Here is a 6,900-nt window from a genome sequence, read left to right on the forward strand (position 1 = left end):
AAGAGTCAGATCTGACTTTGACCACACCTGAGAGCAGACGGACAAAGTCTGAAGCTTCCTTTGATTCTGATCTTGTAATCCTGAGGAAGAGCCTGTTTCATATTTGACACAACATTCGGCCGAGAGATCGATGTTTTTTTTTAAAAAATTCGGATTATACAGATGTAGTAACGGGGAACTTGGAAAATTACAATTCGACTCTACAAAACCATCGTGGCGTAATGAGAGGGAAATGTATTTGACATTTAAACATTTTTGAGGGTGCAACTGGCTCTGCAGACTTGTTTTAAAAATTGTGGAATATTTATGTTTTCAGAAGGCATTGAATAAAACATTAATGTCGCACGAAATAAATACACAAGATGGGGGGAGGGTCATGGAATTGTGGTTTAGTTCAGAATCAGAATATACGGAGGGGACACGAGGTGGCAAAATAATTTAAAGAGGCTTCAAAGGGATTTCAACCAGTTAAGTGGGCGAAATAGCAATTGAGTATAGTATGAAACGTTCATTTTTGATTGGAAGAATGAATAAGCAGAATATTTTTAAAAGCAACTAATACTGAATGTTGGCATAAGCAACGACGTTTTAAGATTGTACAAATTACAGTGTAAATATACAATTATAGAGAACAATAAGGAAGGCAAATTACATGTAATTTCAAGCAGGAGAGGTGGCACGTATGGGGAAAGAAGTCTTGTTGCAGTTTTCTTAAGGATATGAGCATTGCAATCTAGTCAGCATTTATTGCCCATAGCTAATTTCTTTTTAAGAAGGTGGTGGTGAGCTGCCTTCTTGAACCACTGCAGTCCATGTGCTGTATGTTGACCCACAATGACCTTACAGAGGGAATTCTAAGATTTTGACCCAGTGACAGCAAACAAACGATGAAGTATTTCCAAGTCAGGATTGTGAATGCTTGAAGGGAAACTTGTAGGTGGTGATGTTCCTATGTATCTGCTGCCTCTGTCCTTCTTGATGAAAGTGTTTATAAATTTCAAAGTGCTATCTAAGGATCTTTGAATTTCACATTTTGTAGATAAAACACAGTGCTGCTACTGAGCCTTGATACTGGAGAGAGTGGATGTTTGTGGCTGTGTCAGTCAGCCAGTCTGTTTTGTCCTGATGGTGTCAAGCTTCTTGAGTGTTAATGGAGCTGCACCCACCCAGGCAAATGGGAAGTATTCGATCGCACTCCTGACGTGCTTTGAGAAGTCGAGGTGAGTTATTCGCCTCTGAACATTGTGCAATCATTGGCAAACATCCCCACTTATCTTGTGATAGAGGGAAGATAATTAACAAAGCAGCTGAAGATGCTTGGGCCTAGAATACTACCCTGAGGAACTCCTGCACAGATTACTGACCTCCAACAACCACAACCGGCTTCCAATGTGCCAGTGTTACTCCTACCAGCAGAGAATTTTCCCCCGGTACCCATTGATTCCAGTCGAGAGTGTAGTGCTGGAAAAGCACAGCAGGTCAGGCAGAATCTGAGAAGCAGAAGAATTGATGTTTCGGGAGTAGGTTGTTCATCAAGCTCTTCAGTTCTCCTGCTGTGTTTCTCCAGCACCACACTCTCGACTCTGGTCTCCAGCGTCTGCAGTCCTCACTTTCTCCTACCCATCAATTCCAGTTTTGCCAGGGCTCCTTTATGCCACATTCAGTCAAATGTGGTGTTGGTGTCAAGGGCTGTCACTTTCACCTCGTCTCTGGAATTCAGCTCTTTTGTTCATGAACCAAGGCTGTAATGAGCTCAAGAACTGAGTAGCCCTGGCAGAACCCAAACAGGGCATCAGTGAGCAAGTTATTGCTGAGCAGGTGCCACTTGATAGGACTATTGATGACCGCTTCCATCACTTTAATGATAATTGAGAGTAGGTTGATGGAGACAGTAATTGGCTAAGTTGATTTGTTCTGCTTTTTGTGTATAGGACATACCTGGGCAATTTTCCATATTATCTGGTAGATGCCATTGTTGTAACTGTACTGCAACAGCTTGGCTATGGAAGCGGTGAAATCTGGAGCACAAGTCTTCAGTATTATTGGCAGAAATGTTATCAGTAAACTTTGCACGGTCAGGAAGTAGAAATCACATCTAGAGACACAGCCTGAGTGAGTACATAATTAGGGAATTTGGTGTAGAGGGGAAAAGATGCTTTTTGCTTGTTTATTTTGAGTCAATTTCTAGCTTTTTTTACCAGGATAAATTGAAGGCCAGGAATTGGCCCAGCACTTGAGTGACACCACATATTAGTCCATAAACTCATTGATAATTACTAATTTGTCTATGGAAATATTTACAAGGTACAAATTGAAAGACCTGTATGAATTTTTTTTAAATCAAATTAAGACCTAAGTAATTAAAATAGAGATACTGAGCCAGATAATGTGTAGTAACTGCAAGATTATGGTCACTGGCCCCAAAGTGCTCCCCCACTGACACCACAGTCACCTGCTCTGCCTTATTTCCCAAGAGTAGGTCAAGTTTTGCACGTTCTCCAGTAGGTACATCCACATACTGAATCAGAAAATTGTCTTGTACACACTTAAGAAATTCCTCTCCATCTAAACCTTGAACACTGTGGAGTCCCGGTCGATGTTTGGAAAGTTAAAATCCCCGACCATAACTAGCCTATTATTCTTACAGATAGCTGAGATCTCCTTACAAGTTTGTTTCTCAATTTCCATAGAAGGAAATTGAGAAACTCCATCTGCCACTTCTCAGCCCATTGGCCCATCTGATCCAGATCCTGTTGTAATCTGAGGTAACCCTCTTCGCTGTCCACTACACCTCCAATTTTGGTGTCATCTGCAAGCTTACTACTGTACCTCTTACGCTTGCATCCAAATCATTTATGTAAATGACAAAAAGTAGAGGGCCCAGCACCGATTCTTGTGGCACTCCACTGGTCACAGGCCTCCAGTCTGAAAAACAACCCTCCACCATCACCCTCTGTCTTCTACCTTTGAGCCAGTTCTGTATCCAAATGGCTAGTTCTCCCTGTATTCCATGAGATCTAACCTTGCTAATCAGTCTCCTATGGGGAACCTTGTCAAACACCTTACTGAAGTCCATATAGATCACATCTACTGTTCTGCCCTCATCAATCCTCTTTGTTACCTCTTCAAAAAACTCAATCAAGTTTGTGAGACATGATTTCCCATGCATAAAGCCATGTTGACTATCCCTAATCAGCCCTTGCTTTTCCAAATACGTTTATCCTGACCTTCAGGATTCCGTTTAACAACTTGCCCACCACCGACGTCAGATTCACCGGTCTATAGTTCCCTGGCCTGTCCTTACCACCTTTCCTAAACAGTGGCACCACGTTAGCCAACCACCAGTCTTCCGGCACCTCACCTGTGACTATCGCTGATACAAATATTTCAGTAAGAGGCCCCACAATCACTTCCCTAGCATCCCACAGAGTTCAAGGGTCCACCTGATCAGGTCCCGGGGATTTATCCACTTTTATGCGTTACAAGATATCCAGCACTTCCTCCTCTGTAATATGGACAATTTGCAAGATGTCACCACCTATTTCCCTACAGTCTATATCTTCCACGTCCTTTTCCACAGTAAATACTGATGCAAAAAAATCGTTTAGTAACTGCCCCATCTCCTGCAGCTCCACACAAAGGCCGCCTTGCTGATCTTTGACTGCCTCCGTAGCCAACTCATCCCACACCTGCCTCCGTAACCAACTCATCCCACACGGACTCCGGACCACCTTTAAACCAGCAGAGTTCGGTCCCGAACAGGACAAACAGTACAAACTACAGATTCAAAAACACCAGCAACAGTTCTCCTTCAAGATCCTCCACTCCACGCTTGCAGCACCTAACCTCTCTACAGTCAGCCCTGCCTCAGCTGAGGGCCACACTCTCTCAGAATTGCAAAGGACCCACTCTGTACTACATCCTCGGGAGAATTCATACTCTCAACAAACAGTATTTCAACTCCATCTCAAACATCAAAAACTGTAAGTACAACAAACTTTTATCTACCCACCTCCATAACCAGCACTCCTCAAACATTCCAGAAGATTCCCCGGCCTCGGACTTTACTCAGACGCCATTAGCCATGCGGCTGATGCAGCTGCCACCCCCATGCTGATTGATGATGTCACTTCCACCCCCATCATGGCCACTCCCACTCCTACAACCACTTCCACCCCTCACAATTCCTCATGCATCACACGTGACATCACTTTTGCCCTTCACATCATCGCTGATGCCATATGCTCAGTGACTTCTGTCACCCCTACTGTCATGGTCACCACCATTTCCGCCCCCACCAGCGCCACTCACCTGCATTCTGCTGACATGCCCCCACAGACCCCACTGTCACTATCCCCACCCCCCAGAACCCCGAGGGTAACACTACCCCTGCTCATGACTCCACAACCACTCCAGTTACAGGTTCCGCCTCCACTCCTAGCTCTACACCCACACCAGATCCCAGCTCCCAGCCCTGCCAAGTTTTCACCATCCCCCCAGACCTTCCCCTCTCCGAGGACGAACAATCAGTCCTCAGCAAAGGAGTCACCTTCATCCCCCTCCATCCACGCGTCAATGAATTTAATTCACGCCGTGACGTCGAACAATTCTTCCGTCGCCTCTGCCTCAGAGCTTACTTTCACAATCAGGATTCCTGCCCACCTTCCGAGGACCCCTTCACCCACCTCCAACACACTGCATCCACCTGGACACCCCACGCTGGCCTATTTCCTGCCCTCGACCTCTTCATTCCAACTGCCGCCAGGACATTAACCGCCTCAACCTGTCTACCGCCCCCCCACTCCAACCTCTCACCCTCACAACGCGCAGCCCTCCAATCCCTCTGTTCCAATCCCAACCTCACCATCAAGCCAGCGGATAAAGGGGGCGCAGTGGTAGTCTGGCACACTGATCTCTACACTGCTGAATCCAAACGTCAACTCGAGGACACCTCTTCCTACTGCCCCCTCGACCATGGCCCCACCCCCCATCACCAAACCATCATCTCCCAGACCATACAGAACCTCATCACCTCAGGAGATCTCCCACCCACAGCTTCCAACCTCATAGTCCGGGAACCCTGCACTGCCCGGTTCTACCTCCTTCTCAAGATCCACAAGCCTGACCACCCTGGCCGACCCATTGTCTCAGCATGCTCCTGCCCCACTGAACTCATCTCTATCTACCTCGACACTGTCCTATCCCCCCTAGTCCAGGAACTCCCCACATATGTTCGAGACACCACCCACGTCCTCCACCTCCTCCAAGACTTCCGTTTCCCCGGCCCCCAGTGCCTCATCTTCACCATGGATATCCAATCCCTCTACACCTCCATCTGCCATGACCAGGGCCTCCAAGCCCTCCGTTTCTTCCTCTCCAGACGTCCCCAAGAGTACCCTTCCACCGACACACTCATTCGTTTGGCCGAACTGGTCCTCACTCTTAACAATTTCTCCTTTGAATCCTCCCACTTCCTCTAGACCAAAGGGGTAGCCATGGGCACACGTATGGGCCCCAGCTATGCCTGTCTCTTTGTTGGCTACGTAGAGCAGTTGATCTTCTGTAATTACACCGGCACCACTCCCCACCTCTTCCTCCGCTACATTGATGACTGCATTGGCGCCACCTCGTGCTCCCACGAGGAGGTTGAGCAATTCATCAACTTTACCAACACATTCCACCCTGACCTTAAATTTACCTGGACCATCTCTGACACCCCTCTCCCCTTCCTGGACCTCTCCATCTCCATTAATGATGACCGACTTGACACTGATATTTTTTACAAACCCATCGACTCCCACAGCTACCTGGATTACACTTCTTCCCACCCTACCTCTTGCAAAAATGCCATCCCGTATTCCCAATTCCTCCGCCTCCGCCGTATCTGCTCCCAGGAGGACCAGTTCCACCACAGAACACACCAGATGGACTCCTTCTTTAGAGACTGCAATTTCCCTTTCCACGTGGTTAAAGATGCCCTCCAACGCATCTCGTCCACATCCCGCACCTCCGCCCTCAGACCCCACCCCTCCAACCGTAACAAGGACAGAACGCCTCGGTGCTCACCTTCCACCCTACCAACATTCGCATAAACCAAATCATCCGCTGACATTTCCGCCACCTCCAAACAGACCCCACCACCAGGAATATATTTCCCTCCCCACCCCTTTCCACCTTCCGCAAAGACCGTTCCCTCCGTGACTACCTGGTCAGGTCCACGCCCCCCTACAACCCACCCTCTCATCCTGGCACTCTCCCCTGCCACCGCAGGAACTGTAAAACCTGCGCCCACACCTCCTCCCTCACCTCTATCCAAGGCCCTAAAGGAGCCTTCCACATCCATCAAAGTTTTACCTGCACACCCACTAATATCATTTATTGTATCCGTTCCTCCCTCTTCTACATTGGGGAGACTGGGCGCCTCCTAGCAGAGTGCTTTAGGGAACATCTCCAGGACACCCGCACCAATCAACCACACCGCCCTGTGGCCCAACATTTCAACTCCCCTCCCCCCCCCCCCCCCCCCCCCCTCCCACTCTGCCGAGGACTTGGAGGTCCTGGGCCTCCTTCACTGCCGCTCCCTCACCACCAGACGCCTAGAGGAAGAATGCCTCATCTTCCGCCTCGGAACACTTCAACCCCAGGGCATCAATGTGGACTTCAACAGTTTCCTCATTTCCCCTTCCCCCACCTCACCCTAGATCTAAACTTCCAGCTCAGCACTGTCCCCATGACTTGTCCGGACTTGTCCTACCTGCCTATCTCCTTTTCCACCTATCCACTCCACCCTCTCCTCCCTGACCTATCACCTTCATCCCCTCCCCCACTCACCCATTGTACACTATGCTACTTTCTCCCCACCCCCACCCTCCTCTAGCTTCTCTCTCCACCTCTTCAGGC

This window comes from Chiloscyllium punctatum, chromosome 11, assembly GCF_047496795.1.
Source record: "Chiloscyllium punctatum isolate Juve2018m chromosome 11, sChiPun1.3, whole genome shotgun sequence".
In the NCBI taxonomy this organism is placed as follows: domain Eukaryota; kingdom Metazoa; phylum Chordata; class Chondrichthyes; order Orectolobiformes; family Hemiscylliidae; genus Chiloscyllium; species Chiloscyllium punctatum.